The sequence below is a fragment of the Phoca vitulina genome, unplaced genomic scaffold (assembly GCF_004348235.1).
Source record: "Phoca vitulina isolate PV1807 unplaced genomic scaffold, GSC_HSeal_1.0 scaffold6, whole genome shotgun sequence".
NCBI lineage: Eukaryota > Metazoa > Chordata > Mammalia > Carnivora > Phocidae > Phoca > Phoca vitulina.
Window position 1 is genome coordinate 51,596,472 of NW_022589709.1, and position 18,855 is coordinate 51,615,326.

The 18,855-nt window shown below is 40.8% G+C and overlaps 1 protein-coding gene across 1 annotated transcript in view; it reads right to left on the minus strand.

Annotated features, from left to right (window-relative positions):
• SV2C (synaptic vesicle glycoprotein 2C) overlaps nt 1-18,855 on the minus strand; it is a 455,323-nt gene that overhangs the window by 203,758 nt on the left and 232,710 nt on the right. The window lies entirely within an intron of this gene.

Sequence of the window (18,855 nt, forward strand, 5' to 3'; positions counted from 1 at the left end):
GGGGGGGGGGGGGGGGGGGGGGGGGGGGGGGGAGGAAAGGGGCGCCAGTGCTCTGCGTGGTGCACTGAGGGCGGCGCCCCTAGTCTGGTCCCCCGAGAAATCAAGGAATTCTGAGTGCGGGACCTAGCTGGTGCCAGGGGAGAGAGGGTTTGCCCCCTATTTCTGGGCCTGGGACTGACCTGTTAACGTCAACTCCTCTTCCAGGGAGCCACCTGGCAGGGCTAACTTGACCATTCCTCCACCCTCCACCTCCACACTGGCATACAAGGCAAGGGGAAACTTGGGGCGCAGCAAGAGCAAACCGGAGGAAACTTTGCTGGGTGCCTGAGGTCTCCCTAATGCTGGCGGGGGGGGGGGGGGCAGACAGCCGGATCCACAGGCAGACAGTGAAAGTGGCTCTTTTAGGGGAACTACTGAATATTTAAAAAGGAGAGGGAGGCACGGGAATTTTGCTTGTATTCTTGATAACACTGGCGTGCCGGAGACCCCCAGTTGAGCTTCCCCACTGCAAAGCAGCAGGGTTCGGCGGCTCGGGGAAGCCTACTCGGGCGACGCCTTCCCCAAGGCTGGCGCGGCCACTCCGCGGCGGTAGAGGAGGGCGTAGTAGTCCGCGGGCCTCTGGCCGCCGCCCCTCCATGCTCCCCACCTGTCCCCCCCATCTCGCGCACTGCCACCCAAATGCTGCGAGAAGCTGGGCTTCCCCAAATCCAGGACCCTGCCAGCTCCTCGCTCACATGGAACCAATGCAGCGTGGAAGGCGGCCACACTGCCACACTGGCAGGCGTCTTCCCTAAGATCACTGCTCTAATGATGGGTGACCCGAAGCAAGACAAAGCGCAACGCCTGAGCGAGATGCAGTGGGTGGAACTCTCTCTTTCACACACACACACACACACACACACACACACACACACACACACGGTTTATCTGCCGAATGTGTTTGATTCCTGTAAATATGCCTGGATGACTGAATGGATCAGTGTATGGATATAAATATAAATACTACATGTACTTGTGCTGGAAAGAAGAGATACCAGGCACCTCAGGCAGCCTCTTGCCCAGAGAAGCTGGTGGGGATGAGGCGGGTCAATTCTGAGCGGTGTTGTCACAGGAGCCTTCTGGCTTGGTTTGTGTCACTATGCATGATGCTGTGGAAAGAGGAAGACAGAGACAGTCCTTGGCCTATAATTTTCCCTTCTCTCCATTTCAGGCTCTCAAGAACTCTTAAGTTATGATTCCCCTGTCCTGTGGAACCTACACTTGCTTTGCTACATCGGTCTTTGAAAACCTGCCTGGGTCTTGTTTGGGTTAAAGGCTTTGCAGTTTTCAACCATATGTGGTGCTGTAAGGTGGTCAGGAAACATGAAAATTAGGAACATGCTGCTTATTTGCATTTCATGGATCCCTCTACATAAGCAAATTATTTAAATTAAATAAGTATTTAGGCTAAAATTATTGTGTGGTTACAATGAGAAGGAAAATATATCCCATGGGAATGCCAAATAAATCCAGCATTGGAAATGAAATTGTGAAATTAAAAAAATCACAAACCTTATCCAGATTGCCTGCATATTATACATAAAACATTGAACTCTCAAGTGCAAAACATGCTGGTGATTCACTGGGATTCCAAATGGACAGACAGACCCCCTCTTGAAAACCTTCCCCCAAGTGTCATATGATAATGGATTATTTCTCCAATGAGAGAAGTTCAGAAAACCATGAATGATCAATGTGCCCTGTGCTATGCTATCTCTTCCCTGTGCTGTCCATGGAAGATACTTAAAGAAGTGTAAAACTTTTTCTAGCTGCCAAGTTTTCATGTCTTGATGTAGTTGAAGATAACAGCTCCTACAGGAAAATTCCTGATTGTGTATTTTTGAGAAATGTTCAATTTAAGACCAGCTTGTGTTAGAGGAGGGTATTTTAATGCTGTGTCTTTGGAGGACAACAGACATTTTCTCATGACAATGGGATGCATAGATTCTTCAGCTTGCCCTCCAAGACTGCTCTCATTTTAGGGTCCCACTTGGTGCACCCCAGGCCTATTGGATCCAGCACTCAGAATAGTCTTCACACCTTCATTATAAGGATGTGTTTTCTCTCCTAAAAACACTTGTCTTGTAGGAGCTGATGGAGGGTGAAGGGGACCCCTGCACTGTCCCCACAAAAATCCCAGTGCTCTAACATCACTACCCTCCTACCAATCTGGAATTTTATTCCTCAGTGCAGTATCTGCTGAGCATGCTAGAAAGTAAGCCATTAAACAGACCTAAGGAGCATCAAAGATCTATCTTCACATCTGCAAAGTGGATTCAATAAAAATGATTCATACTAAGTATAGATGCTGTGATGATTAAACTTGGTAACACACACAAGAAGCATAGTGCCTAGCACATAGTGGACATAGATTAAATGTTAATACCCCTCTCCTTTTAGTAGCCAGAGTGAGGTTTTCCCAAGTGTGTGCCTTAGGGTGTAAGTTCTATATTTCTGCAAGCTTAGGGTAACTAACAGCTGGCTTCCAGAACAGAGACCTCAAGAGAGCCTCCATACACTTGGACCAAGGCTACCTCACTCCATTTCTCCTCACCTTTATCATCAGGGGTCAGTAACAAGGCAGACACCCTTCTCACCCTCAATGCTCACAGCTTCCCCAACACTCTAGGTCTTGAGTCTACCAATGTTAATCTCATTAAGCCCTTAATGCCTATTTATGTTGGTTATCACAAGCAGCTTGAGAATCTCAAGTGCGTTTCTCATCTCCTACATTTTAACATTCATAGGCTGAGCACATATTATATGTCCCTTTCTCCCTATCCAGCTCCTGGAACCTTCTATTTCAGGCTTCTGGAAGGCACAATCCAACCATTAGCAAAATGCCCTATATCCTCAGCCTCTTCTCTGAAGGTTCCCTTCACTTCTTGCTCTAATGGAAGCCTGATTCTCCCGCTAGAAAAACTGCTTCCACAGCCCTTGCAAGTGATGGCTGGTTTTTCCCTCTCCAGCTCTTGTATCATTGTGTCAGGAGATAAGAAGGTGGTGTCTTCTTGTTCTCAGTGCTGCTTCCAGAACATTGTTCCTCCCTTCTCCCGAAAACCTACAGCTCTGAATCTTACTTCATCGGGTTATTGTACACTTTTAAACATTGCTGCTATGCTCAGACCTCCATGTCACTCTGCACCTTTCCTGACAATTTTAGCTCCCAATTCAAGGTCACTCCCTAAGCACTAATCCTACCTTAAGCCTCACAAACTTAATGCACATGAAGATGTTCATTGCAACCAGTACTACTCTTAGTCCTGAGCAAGCAAGGGTTCTGTGCCTGAGGGGGCCTGTGCTTTAGAATGCCTTACTTAAAAAAAATTTAAGTCCCCCTTTGGTGGCTGGGTTTGCAGCCCCCAATTTTCATGAAACTATGAACTCAGTTTAATATTGGGCTGGTAATTTCCCAGGACCCTGGCAGAAGGAAACACAAATACTTTCTGGAGGAGCTCTCCTTTATCCTAGACTTCAAAAAAATTCCCTCAAATAAGTTTTTGGTGAAATATAGAAAATGATGAAGCACACAAAACAACTAAACACAACAAAGAAGGGTGACACCATGAAGGAGAGTCAGCAGATAGCACATATAAAAAAAGAAACTTCAGTCCTTCTTCAAGAAAAGACTTCAGATGTTGGAATTACTAGTCACAATTCTTCCTTTACTTGAAGAAAAATAAAAGACAATCTTATAAATATTTTCAGGTGACAGGAAACTACAAGGAATAACCAATCATACTTGAAAACCTATCCAACTCTACTGGTTATCTTACCAACATCCAATCCAACTTCCACACCTATATAACACAACTTCCTCCTCCCTTAAAGAACCTTGATTCTATTCAGGGATCAATCTTTTTTTATTGTACACATATATTTAACAAAATGATTTTACACAGAATGCTAAGAGCATGTTTCTTCATATTTTACAGAAAGGCATGAAATTCATACCATTGCATAACCAAATCTAACTCCTAACTAGATGGATTACATTTTGTTTAGAGTTTAAAGCCTTAATGGCAATAATCATTATTATGATTAATAATAATCACTGACTGAAAAATAAATTCAAAAAGTAGTGAATTAAATTTAAGATGGTCTCATATGCCCTGAAGGAGGTTCTACCTGACTTGGAGGAGTTTTTGCTATGTCCAAATAATGTCCTCTTTGGAACTTCTGTGACTGCAGGGTCATGAATCATCAGTCCCCTCCCTTTCTGCCAGACATCGTGCTATCAATCTCCTTTACTCCCTGGCCAAGTCTTTTAAGATCTATAAAAAAAAAAAAAAATTATAAGATTGAAGTGTATGCCTTTCTCTCTAGCTTCTGGGTAGACTTCCTTTACTCACAGCTGAAAACATTCTTACACTTATATTATCCACAACTCTAAAAAAGTATCTGGTACATACATACAAATGTCTACTGATTTAAACTGAGCTGTGTGTTGAGTTCATTTCTGTTGAGAAAACAAGAAGGATGTCATCTGTTGGTCCCTAAAATCATAGAAAGTGTTTGGCAAATATTTTCTTGAAGCCAGAATGGCTTCAGGATCTTAGTAAGCACAAGGGAAGCTTTTAGGGTCCAGATGGAAGGCTGAAAATGAAAAAAAAAAAAAAATCTCAGTGAAAACTCAGATTCTGGAAGAATCTTTCTGCCCAAACTGCCAGGGAAGGAGTTGCACCAGGCAGGGTCCGGAAACAAGAGCCCGAAGAGGTCTCTGGCTTCCCCCAGTGACTCAGAGGAAAGGTCACATGTCCCTTGGGAGTCCGTGCTAGGGCAGAGATGGGGAAGGGAGTAGAAATGTCCACAAGAGACATTTGTGGGTAAAAAGAAGCAGAATTTGATGTCTGGAAAGCTTTCCTGTTAAGAAAGAGAGAGATGAATGAAAAGAAATTAATCTGTTCAGGGCTACACCCTGGGTAGACTCTGTGGGCCCCTAATTGTCCCCCTCTGTATGGTTTGCTCCCTGTATCTGCAAGTCTAGAATAAAGTAGATTTGTCATCCAGGAAATGTCTAGCCTCAGTGCATGTGACCACTGCTAAGACACAGAGGGGCTGTTGTGCTCCTGAGGTCTCTGTGCCAGGAAGAGGAGCTCCTGATATCTGAATGGTGGCAGAGAAACTGGATCCATCTCACACAGCTTGTAGGGCCCCAGCCATTAGTTTAGGGATGCCCAGGAGACAGCATGGCTGTGAGTAGGCAACTCGCTCGCTCCAAGTCTCTCAGTGGCTGTACAGTGCCTCTGTGTAAAGCATTAAATGCCTCAGCCTGTCCATATGTCTCATGTCATTGCCCACCAGAGAGACTTTGGCACAGAGGAAGCATTGAATCACGAGGTGGCCAGGATGACCTGGCCATTCTCTGACCTCAGCCATCCTGGGGCTTGCACAGTGGGCCTGGGGAACTGTCAACCACTGAAGGATGGCAGTTGACAGATATGTACTGTCTCACAGAGGGACAATTCTGAGAACATTCTATATAGTCTCTCAGAGAGTTTTCAGTAGGATAGCCCACAGTTGGCCATAGTGGTAACCAATTTTTTAGTCAACAAGCCACTGACTTTCCTCCCTTCCTCATCTCACCTCTTCACCTGCTCACTATACTTCACATGATCGATTCTCCAGGAAACCACATGTAATCAAACCCTAAACCCAAACTGAGACAACCATTGTGCAAAGGCAGACATAATCAGCTCCGCACACTGAGAGCTTTTAGGTTCTACTTTGTGTATGGCCTCATTACTTACCAGCTTGGCTATAAGTATCCCGTCTCATTTCCTGAAGTGTCACAGCCTTTGAAAGCTCACAAACTCCCTAACACAATGCTTTCCATATGACAGGTGCTAAATACATTTGAGTAATTGTTCAAACATTTAATTAATGTTCTACATTCCTTCTTGAACTTCTCTTTCCAAAATGAGACTTATCAAGAATCTTACAGCTTCAAATTTTGCAATGCCTTCTTTGGAGGGGGAATAGTACAACACCTTGAGAAACCTCCAGCATTCCTATCATTTTAATTTGATTTAGATTAAAGCCGACACACACACACACACACACCTACTTTGTAGCAAAAGTAATCTCTCTGAAATTTTTCCTGCTCTTTTTCTTTCAGTGACTTCTGTTGCTGCTCCAAGCTCTGTAATAAGTGTTATGGATCATCTATATCTACATGATTTATAGCTCAAATCTGAATATTCCCACTGGGTCTTTCATATTATCACTGGCTGGATTTTCCTTTTTAACATTCTACCACAGGTTTGTTAATACATTAAATTCTATGAAATAATTTTCCTGCTCAAGGGAGAATTATTGTTCCCATGTTCAGAATTTGTCTTGTATAATCTTCCTGCTCCAAATTAGTGTTCCAACACTCAGCTTTTCTATTTTAATAATAGACATGCTGATTTCCCCATATGATCTAACTATTAAAAATGCATGTAGCTCTCAGGAAGTTAGGTTCACTTCTGTTTTTAGCATGATCCATAGCTATTGGTCCTGACCAACTTTGGGGTCACAAATTGCTTTTTCTTTTAAGAGGTAGCAACACTATGAATGTTAATGATGGAAGCATTTAGTAGTAATAGTCTAATTCATATTTTCTCTTGTTCTACACTTAAGCTAAAGCTATTCCCTGCTGATAAAACTATTTTTGAACTCCCCTTGCCTTTGCTCCACTCCCAGTCCCAAGGAGAGTTTTCTGGGTACCATAGTAATCTGCATAATGATATATCCTATATGGACACTAGATTTCCCTCACTAAAACTTAAGCTCATTTCTGTGTGCAGTGGCAGCCCAGAATTAAAAGTTCTTCAGTAATGGGGCCTGATGGATTAGGTGAAGCTTAGTGCCTCTTCCCTACACACTTGCCAGGGGTTCTCTTTAAATCCCAAGAAAGTAGCTTCCCACCTTTACTATTGATGAAAACTCAAATCAAGCTCATCCCAGGTTATTGTTAATTCCAAGGGAGGGAGTAGGAAGTCTCATTTTGGCATAAGGACTTAGCTATAGTTTACCAGAAGTTTAGTGTTTGAGGCTATGAGGCCCTTGTTTGCTCTCCGACCTGCCGAGGAAGAAGCTTCTTCCCTTCTTTCCACTCCCTTTTCATTTATCCCACAAGAGGCAGAGTCAGGTTCCTACCGGGTGCCTTAAAAGTATGGTGGGCTCCATCTTGTCCCTTGGACTCACCACCTCAGAGGTCACCTTAATGCCATGAAATTCCTGTTTCCAAAAGAAGTAGCTCATTTCTAAAGGCTTTCTGGGGATGTAGGCTCAGAGACCCCTTGGAAGAACAGAAGTTGGCCCAGGATTTCCTTCAAAGAGATTCCCAAAACACATTTCTTTAGGTTTTCCTAGAGGCAATGCAGAAATGGCAAAGAAGTGAGTAGAAGATATTCCAGATCATTATTTCTCAGAATGCTCAGTGAAGAGATTTCCTTGGCATACCATCCTGATAGGTTAAGCCAAGAGTCACAGAACACAGTGTTCATAAGACACCAGAAGATGCCTGCAACTTAACACACAGGCCAAATGTCACTTTGGTAAAATACAATTTCTAAGGCTGCCTTTCATGTACCACCTTTCCAGAAGAAGACAAGATTCAGACACCCTGGGACAACCAGCTCAGAGATCAGTGGGAATGGGCAGTGGTCTTAGAGGTTATCATGCTGAGACCTCAGAGTCCCAGAGAAGTCAGGCCTCCATATTCTTATTTACAGAGAACATACGGATTCTTGCCAGGAAAAAAGGACACTGAAATGCCACCATCACAGGTTGATACATGTGTTCTAGCAGAGCGCCTAGGTCCCAGGGACACTAGACATTCAGGCCTGGGTAGGACTCCAAAGGCACAGTTGTCTCTATGGTGGGCACCTCCTCTTCCTCTTATCTGGAAACATATGCATATAAACAAGGCGCTTATTGAGGATCCTTAGAACAAGGGCAGCAAGCTGGCAAAACTCTGCTTAGAATACAGGCCGGTGGACAGCAGAGATGTGATAAAAGTTCAGGTTGGTGAAATCCCCCAGGCATTCGGGGCATTGTGCCTGGTTTCCTCTGCCAGGAGAAAAAAAGCCTTGATGTGGGCTGGGGCCCTAGGGTCCAGGGAGGGTCTTAGATGTGGGGCAGGCCTGGACTGCAAGCTGCGGAGCATGGAGAGTGACCTGACAGCTTCCAGGAATGCAGCCAAAGTGATAAGCCAGCAGACAGTACAACTGGGACAACAATCCAAAGGGGCTACACAGAGCTTGAATCCAGATATGAGGCCTGTGACAGTTAGTCTGTAAACAACAGAAAAGGAACCTGAGACTAACTGGGGCCAAAAAAGGTGAGAGACTGGAAGAGAAGTGAGTCAGTCAGAACCACAGGAAGAACTAAAGGCCAGGTCTGGGAAAGACAGGAGCCAGGAGATTGCTGAACTCTGAGAAGCCTCTTTTAGGGCTCTGTCTTTGGAATGATTCAGCTGCTTCTGCCTTTAGCCCTTGTGTGACTAGCCTGGGATTCTCAGGAGAGTCTGAACGGCCCAGCCTGGCGCACACGACAGGTAGAGAAGTGGGCCAAGGGCACCCCGATGGACATGCCCACCAGGACCACAGAGAACCTGAGAAAGGGTCACTTAACAACAGAAGGGTAGGATGTGGCTCCCAGAGGAAGGGCGGAGTGGTTCTGTGCAAGACAAAACAAGAGATACTCAATTCAGGGTAGCCGAATGACAAACAGGGGTTTCAAGGGCTTGAATGGAAGGTAGAGAGTGCAAGGTAGAAGGCCATCTGATGTAAGGGTCAACCTACAGATTCTCACAGGTGCAGCTGGGTGTGAGGACGGAGCAATGAGGGGCCCCGCTCAGACCCACGGTGCAGCCACGGGTCAGGCAGGTGGCCTGAGGGAAGACGGCAGATCAGCGCCTCCTTGGTTGAGTCTCAAAGCATATGGCATCGATACAGAAAATCTGCACCGCAGGTTCTTGGCAGAGAGTGATTATAACTTCAAATGTTCTACTGCTCATTCCTCAGAAAAAGCTGTTGTTACTAAAAGAGTATTTATGAAGGCCCTAAAGAACAGGCAATGCATCCATTTGATACTCTGAATGTTGTATCTCCTGTGCTGGGCAGACCATGTGGGAGAGTGTAAATACCTGAGATGGTTTTCCTTTTTTTTTTTTTTTTTTGCACTTGGCCAATTTTATTAATTGTACCTTGATACTATGCCATCAGCTGTCATATTAGGATATTATTTAAAACACACACACACACACAGCCTCATTAGTGTGGGGTGGTTGTGAGGGCTTTGGTGACTGGGTCTGGCAGCATAGCCTTTAAGTAATCTCAAGGGAACTTCTCTTTCCATTTTTAGTATTAGTGAAAGTTGTGAACCTTCTCTACAAATGCTTATTTTGTCCTACTTATACTTTATCCCCTTATAGGTTTTAGAAAACAGTTCTTCTTGGAGTGTTTCAGGGTATAAATAAATAGAAATAGAAACAATATTATTTTCTCAACCTTATTAGATCAGATAATCGCTACTATGTTAACTATTTTGAGGGGTAAAAAAAACATTGGAAGTTATCCAATTAATTATGAAAATAGAAAACCATGATATAAAAACCTGAGAGCAATAATACAAAAAGAACAAAAACTAAAGACCAATCTCAATCATAAATATAGATACAAAAATCTTGAATAACGTGCCAGCAAGTTGATTTTGACACAATGAAAAGAGAAACAGTATACCATCATCTCATTAGTTTTATCAGGATGAAAGTATAGTTTAGTATTAAGAAATGTTTTCATAGGGGCGCCTGGGTGGCTCAGTCAGTTGGGCGCCTGCCTTTGGCTCGGGTCATGGTCCCGGAGTCCTGGGATCGAGCCCCGCTTCGGGCTCCCCGCTCAGCGGGGACCTTGCTTCCCCCTCCCCTTCTGCTGCTCCCCCTGCTTGTGCTCTCTCACTCTCTCTGTCAAATAAAAAAAAAAAAAAAAAAAGAAATGTTTTCATAATAATCATATGGTCATATAAGTAAGTCCTATGACTGTATCCCAATACATATTGAAGTGTTAATCCTTAAAATTTCACACTCACTTTTGACTCATTAGAAATCTAGGTATAGGAAAATATATTCTCAAAAATGTATTTATATCAAGCCAACAGCCATATTATTATTGGGGAAACACTGGGGGCATTCCCATTAAAATCAGGAATGAAAAAAAAGAGGCCCATTATTACCAGTATCACTTACCTTGGTTTTATAAGCACTGGCCAATGGAATAAAAATATGGACCAAAGATTTAAGAAATAATCATAGGAAAAAAGTAGAAGAAATTATCATTATATGTAGTTGTTAAGACTCCATATGTATAAACACAAAGAAAAAAATTACAAAAAATGGCTAAATATAGGTAAATGTCCAAAGATCCATAGCTATTCTATATATTGAGAATAATCATTATAAAGAATAATGGCAAAGGATCATATTCACAAAAGCAAGAGAAGATATAAAATCCCCAAGAGTAAAATTAGCTGGAGAATTGTGGGAACTAAATGAATAAAATCATAAAGTTTTACTAAAATACTTAAAAGAAAAGTTGAATACATGGAGACACATTCTTGAATGGAAAGCAGAATATTATAAAGATGTCTATTCTTCCAAAGTCAATTTACAGATTTAATAAAATACATAATGCTTAAGAAATTTGGGGGATGTTAGCAAAATAATTTTAAGTGTACCCAGAAAAATAAAATAGTAAGGATTGCTTAGGCAGTTTTGGTAAAAGGACAATAACTAAGCATCCCTTCCCCAAACATAATAAGGTGCAATAATTAATTCAGTTTGGCACTGGCATAGAGTAGTCTGTAAAGCCAGTGGAGTATAACAGATGACTAATACTGGACTGTAAGTGGTTTTACAGAAATTACAAATAATACTACTATTATCAGTTCTACTATCCACCAGTTCATGGCCTGAGTGCCTCTAAAGCCTGCTATAGAGAATGTGATGAAATAACAAGGGAACTTTTTAAAGATAAAAATGATACAAAATCAGAAAGAAAACTAGCGGGGCGCCTGGGTGGCTCAGTCAGGTTAAGCATCTGCCTTATGTTCAGGTCATGATCCCAGGGGCTGGGATCAAGTCCTGTGTTGGGGTCCCTGCTTGGCAGGTTGTCTGCTTCTCTCTCTCCCTCTGCTCCTCCCCTCAGCTCCTGCTCTCTCTCTCTCTCTCTCTCTCAAATAAATAAAATAAAATCTTAAAAAAAGAAAACTAGCAATTATTTGCAACAAATTATGAAAAAGACTGATAGCCTTGATAGCCTTACTACACAAAATAGTCATACAAATTATCAAGGGAATGCAATCCCTATCAAAATACCATCAACTTTATTCAAAGAAATGGAACAAATAATCCTAAAATGTGTATGGAACTAGAAAAGACCCCAAATAGCCAGAGGAATTTGAAAAAGAAAAGCAAAGTTGGTGACATCACAATTCCAGACTTCAAGTTCTATTACAAAGCTGTCAACATCAAGATAGTATGGTACTGGGACAAAAACAGACATATAGATCCATGGAACAGAATAGAGAACCCAGAAATGGACCCTCAACTCTATGGTCAACTAATCTTCGACAAAGCAGGAAAGAATGTCCAATGGAAAAAAAATGGTCTCTTCAACAAATGGTGTTGGGAAAATTGGACAGCCACATGCAGAAGAATGAAACTGGACCATTTCCTTACACCACACACAAAAATAGACCCAAAATGGTTGAAAGACCTAAATGTGAGACAGCAGTCCATCAAAATCCTAAAGGAGAACACAGGCAGCAACCTTTTCAACCTCAGCCGCAGCAACTTCTTCCTAGAAACATCGCCAAAGGCAAGGGAAGCAAGGGCAAAAATGAACTATTGGGACTTCACCAACATAAGAAGCTTTTGCACGGCAAAAGAAATAGTCAACAAAATCAAAAGACAACCGACAGAATGGGAGAAGATATTTGCAAAGGACATATCAGATAAAGGGCTAGTATCCAAAATCTATAAAGAACTTATCAAACTCAACGCCCAAAGAACAAATGATCCAATCAAGAAATGGGCAGAAGACATGAACAGACATTTTTCCAAAGAAGACATCCAAATGGCCAACAGACAGATGAAAAAGTGCTCAACATCACTTGGCATCAGGGAAATCCAAAGCAAAACCTCAATGAGAATCCACCTCACACCAGTCAGAATGGCTAAAATAAACAAGTCAGGAAACGACAGATGTTGGCGGGGATGTGGAGAAAGGGGAACCCTCCTACATTGTTGGTGGGAATGCAAGCTGGTGCAGCCACTCTGGAAAACAGTAGGGAGGTTCCTCAAAAACTTGAAAATAGATCTACCCTATGACCCAGCAATTGCACTACTGGGTATTTACCCCAAAGATACAAAAGTAGGGATCCGAAGGGGTACGTGCACCCCGATGTTTACAGCAGCAATGTCCACAATAGCCAAACTGTGGAAAGAGCCAAGATGTCCATTGACAGATGAATGGATAAAGAAGAGGTGGTATATATATACGATGGAATATTATGCAGCCATCAAAAGGAATGAAATCTTGCCATTTGCAATGACATGGATGGAACTGGAGGGTATTATGCTGAGCGAAATAAGTCAATCAGAGACAGACATGTATCATGTGACCTCACTGATATGAGGAATTCTTAATCTCAGGAAACAAACTGAGGGTTGCTGGAGTGGTGGGGGGTGGGAGGGATGGGGTGGCTGGGTGATAGACATTGGGGAGGGTATGTGCTATGGTGAGCGCTGTGAATTGTGCAAGACTGTTGAATCACAGACCTGTACCTCTGAAACAAATAATACATTATATGTTAAAAAAAGAAGATAGCAGGAAGGGAAGAATGAAGGGGGGTAAATCAGAGGGGGAGATGACCATGAGAGACTATGGACTCTGAGAAACAAACTGAGGGTTCTAGAGGGGAGGGGGGTGGGGGGATGGGTTAGCCCGGTGATGGGTATTAAAGAGGGCACATACTGCATGGAGCACTGGGTGTTATACGCAAACAATGAATCATGGAACACTACATCAAAAACTAATGATGTAATGTATGGTGACTAACATAACATAATAAAAAAAAAGAATTCCTCATATCAGTGAGGTCATATGAAAAAAAAAATTATCAAGGGAAAAATAAGACCTTAGGAGATAAATGGGCAAAGGAAACAAATCAGAAACTGCTAAAGAAGAACTACAACTGTTTGATCAACAAATATTCAATAAAATACAATTTAAAGCAACAATATTTTTCATCATCAAATTCTTAAGTGAACACTATTTTTTATTATTTTTTAAAAGATTTTATTTATTTATTTGAGAGGGAGAGAGTGAGCAGAGGGGAGGAAAAGGGGCAGAGAGAGAGAATCTCAAGCAGACTCCCCACTGAACGCAGAGCCCAATGCAGGGTTCCATCTCACAATCCTGAGATCATGACCTGAGCCAAAACCAAGAGTCAGTCGCTTAGCCAACTGAGCCAACCAGGTGCCCCTTAACTGAAAACTATTTAATAATTAATTTAGATCACATCTATTTTCTTTAAGAATTTAAAGCAGGTTAAAAATATAATTAATGACATAAAAATTATTTTTAAGGTAAGAAAATCAAATCAAAGCCAAAATAAGTTCAAAGAATAAGCCTTCTAAAAAATAAACTACTGGCACTAAATCAAAATAGAAACTTTTTTTTTTTTTGCCAGTTTCTGGTAAATTTAATTTTTGGTTCATTTTTTCATTGATATACACTGAATATAGAAATTCATTTCACAAATGAAAAATCAGTCCATTGTTGCAGAATTCTCAAATTGCTATAAAAAAAAAAAAGGAGAAGACAGACCCAGCAAAGGAGCCATATATTGGGAAAGGAAGGTGGAAGGGGGTGCAATGGAGAAGACTGTGGTGAATTTTTACAGTTCCTTGGCATCTGCCAGTCTTGATGTACTTAACATTCACAAAATAGAAACTTCTGCACAGAAAATGAAACAATCAACAAAACTAAAAGGCAACCTATGGAATGGGAGAAGATATTTGCAAATGACATATCTGATAAAGGGTTAATATTCAAAATACATAAAGAACTTATATAACTCAACACAAAAATACCACAAATAATCCAATTAAAAATGGGCAGAAGATATGAACTATATTTCTCCAAAGAAGACATCCAGATGGCCAACAGACACAGGAAAAGATGATTGACATCACTCATCATCAGAGAAACGCAAATCAAAGCCACAATGAAATCTCACCTCACACCTGTGAGAATAACTAAAGTAAAAAAGAAGAAATAAGTGTTGGTGAGGATGCAGAGAAAAAGGAATCCTCTTGCACTGTTGGTGGGAATGCAAATTGGTGCAGCCACTATGGAAAACAGTACAGAGATTCTTCAAAAAATTAAAAATAGAAATACCATATGATCCAGTAATTCCACTACTGGGTATTTACCCAAAGAATATGAAAACACTAATTCAAAAAGATATATGTACCCCTATGTTTATTGCAGCATTATTTACAACAGCCAAATTACAGAAGCAGCCCAAGTGTCCATCAATAGATGAATGAATAAAGAAGATGTATATATACATACACTGGGATATTATCCAGCCATAAAAAAGAATGAAATTTTGCCATCTGCAAAAACATGGATGGATCTAGAGGGTATAATGCTAAGTGAAATAAATTAGTCAGAAAAGGCAAATACCATATGTTCTCACTCATATGTGGAATTTAAGCAACAAAATAAAGAGACAAAAAGAAAACCAGATTCTCAACTATAGAGAACAAACAGATCGTTGCCAGAGGGGAGGTGGGTGGGGGGAATGGGTGAAATAGGTGATGGGGATAAAGACTACATTTACCATGATGAGCACTGAGTAGTGTACAGAATTGTTGAGTCATATTGTACACCTGAAACTAATATAACACTGTATGAGAACTATACTGGAATTAAAATAAATTAAAAAAAAAAAAAAAAAAAAGACTAAGTCTTCCATGAGGCTAGAAAATGAGCCACAACCTGGCTTCTGAAACCCCTCGTGGTGCAAGAAAGAAATACACGCAATTCCAGGGCTTCATGGGACTACGGATACCAGTTGTTTCCCAGGGCACAGCTTTCCTTGTCAATGAAACCTGAAGGCAATTTCTCCTCAATGTTGTCCTAAGGAGTCAGTACGTGACAGACCATGTCTTCAACAACGCCTCTACAAAGAGAGTTGTGTATGTTTTTTTTCTCACAGCATACCTTGATATGAACTTCAGTTTTTTAAAAGGGGGAGGAGCATAGGACAATAAGACAGCACAAACGCTGGTAATAGAATCTCATGAACTGTCCTTTTTGATAAGCCCCTGATAGCAATTTAAGTTGGTACCATTATCTGAGGGTTTAAGGAAATAATCTTCAGTACATGCCAAGAGCTCTAACACCATTCCTACTAAATGATGCAGTAATCTACTTTCAGACTCTTTCCTAAAGTGGAACTCTAAAAAACAGGAAACTTTACCCATGAAGCTGTTCAATGCAGTATTATTTATAACCGTACAACACTGGAAACAACCTAAATATCTAACGTAGAAACTGGCTTAGCACACTATGGGGTATGTGTGTATACCACATAGAGAACATATACATAGAGAACACATATAGAGAAATCATTACATTATAGTAAGAAAAAACACATGGTATAAAATTGTATACACAGTATGATCTCAACTACATGTACTCTACATCTAATAGAATCACAAAAAAAGAAATATTTAAAATGTTAAATTTTATATTTTTCTATACGTTTCATTAAAAAGTAAGAGATATTTCCTTGTAATCAGAAAGAATAAATTATAAAGTTCGTAAAAGACAGATGGCTTATTAAAGGGATGTGAATGATTGCGCTTTGTGTACCCATCTCGATACCTGTCAATTTCCATGCGTAGGGAACTAGGACAAGTGTTTTATTATAACCTTTGATTTTTAAGATTTCTGGCAGATGTTTGATCCTCCAGACTGGAGGTTTTGATGCAGGACACTTAAACATTCGATTTTTTAAAAAAGAATATTCCATTTACTATTTTTAGTCATAGGCTGCTGTTGGCTAATGTATTCTAAGAAAACTTTACCAGGCAAGGGATAACATATTTTAAAATCCATAAATGTTTTCATTTTCTAAAGCTATATACACTGAATATTCAGATCAGTATTTTGTTCTTCCTTGAGATCTTTTTTCTATTCTATGCAATAATTCTGGGGGATCAAAGCATTCAGAGAACTTTGAGTGAAGTTTAAAGTTTGGCATTAAATTAGACCTATGAACGACATCAAAACCGACCTGTTGCATATCAAAGATAGTAATAAATTACAATGTTTGTTTTCCTTTTTAAGTTTCTCTTGGATCTAATACTTATTAGAAAAAGGAAGAGGTGAAAATAGCTTTCAATGTTGTTCCTTTGATTATTCATAAATATGTCATTCTTAGAATTTTGTTGTGTTTCATCTTAAAATCACTAACAACAGGAAAATATGAACAGTGAAAGAGCATTCTGATGTTCTCAGAACACTGGTATTTAAGGAACGAAAGGTAGGGAAGGGTTAATCTCAACTTTCCAACCATCTCAATCCAGTGCCTGCCAGGATGTTAACTGGGTTTCTACCATGAGCGATCAGGGGGAAGAAGAGAGGGATAGGGGAGCTTCCTTGAGATCTGAATTGTAAACTCCTTGTAGGCAGGAACAATTTCTTTCGGATTTGCTCTGAGTGGACCTAGCAAAATAGCCCATGAAGAGGAGCACTGGATATACACTTTGGGGGATGATGATGGAGAAAATGACACACAATGTGCAAAATTAAACAGAGATCCTTAAGCCAAAGGACTCACTCCAGGAAGAAACAGCTGCTTACATAATAGGAGTAATGCACATATTATTGATTTGTGTGTGTGTGTGTTGTTTTGTTTTTGGCAAGATTACACTTCAAGAAAGGCTCTTATACCCTGGGAGGAGCCCTACTGAAGACATCCTTTTATGTCCAGGGCCTGAGCTCATGGTTTCTCTGAAGAAGCTCTTTACCTTCAGATTTGCAATCTACTTTTATCTGCAGTCCTTTCTCAGATTTCCATTCCACACCTTCCTCCCCTGTCCTGAAATTTCATATTAGCTTTAATCTCCCCTCTACACTGTGCAGTACTTAGGGCTCCTTACTCAGTATACAAAATGCTAGTGTGGAGTAAGGTCACAGCCTTATATTTATGCTGCAACACTCTTCATGCTGTTCTGTTGTTCTCCTTCCTCATCCTCCCATTCCCTTACTGTGACTATTCACTTTATTCTTTTTAAAAATTTTTATGTATGGTTTGATTAACAATGCTCATAGGCATCCACTCTCTGGATATCATGTAAAACTGTCTATAGTTGTTTAAATTTCTTCAAATATGTTTTAGAGACACACAGAGGGGAAAAAAACAGAAGAAGAAGTCCTTTAAGCATTAAATGCAAATCGCTGGCACAGGCAGGGTTATAAAATGGTAGTGTTGAATAAAAATACTTGTTTTAGAAAAATCCTCCATCCATAAGTCTCTTGGAGTTCTTAGTTGCATACAAAAGAGCATGAGACAATTCAAACAGAAAAGGAATTTATTAAAGGATATTAAGTAGCTTACAGTATCTCTGAGAGAAGATCAAAGGATCAGGCTTAAAGCCTACATGGAGGAAGTTAATATCTGAACTACACTATGGGGTGTTCCGGCAAAGATTTCATAGCCACCACCTTTGGCCCTGATACCATAACTCCACCACTGATGGAAGACCAGAACCTTCACCACCACTCTTCAAAAGCGAGATCCCTTCACCACTGTCTTTGCTAGGTAGGAAATGGCTATTGCTAGGGCTGCTTTCCCACTTTCTTTAGAAAGATGTCTTAGGACTGGCAGAACCTAGGATACATACCTGTGCCTTTGCTAAAAAGAAAGTTGGGAAAGAGTTTTTAGCTTCCTCCTAGGGGAGGTGCAACACAAAATAGAGGGACTCTCACAAGCACATGGAGCAAAAGAGCAAAACCATTCAATAGTGGTAAACACTCCATCAGCTGTAAGACGGAGAGGAGTACTGTGGAGGGGTAATCACCTGATGACATACAGGCAATCATATTTGATGATGCATGGACTAATTTTATCATCATCCGTTGCAAAGCAGGTCATTGTACTGGGCTGCATAAGGTACGCAGACAGTTAAGGAAACTACATAGTGTGAAGGAAGGGCTTACCATGTTGGGATGCAGGGCAACATGGTGGATAAATGGGATGACTCTCTGCATCTCTCCACAGTGTGTACATCTGAGTGCCGGTTTTGTGGCCAACAAAGTCCATTCAATTAAAAAAAGAGATTGCTTTGGTCTCTGTACCTCTGTAAGAGCTTCTTAGGGTTTAATTAAAAGCAATTCCAATGACTTGGCTGACTGCCATGGTGAGAAACATAATATTACTTCTGATAATTTCATCTTCAAATTGACCCAAGCATATGACATGGTCCTAAATAAAGAGCCTTTCCTACTCCTCAATATTTTTTGCCAATTCACCAGAGTAAAAGAGCTATAAAGCAATAATAGCAATCGAACATAGGAAAATTACATAGCTTTTTTCTCAGGTACAATAAAATCCTGATACCCAATTTCACATAACCATCCATCAGACCTCTCCCTCCTTCCCCTTTTCCCATACTCTAAAAATTGCATCAAATAAAAAACCTACCCAGTTTTTATTACAAAAAGATGAAAACAGTTTTTATAAATATTT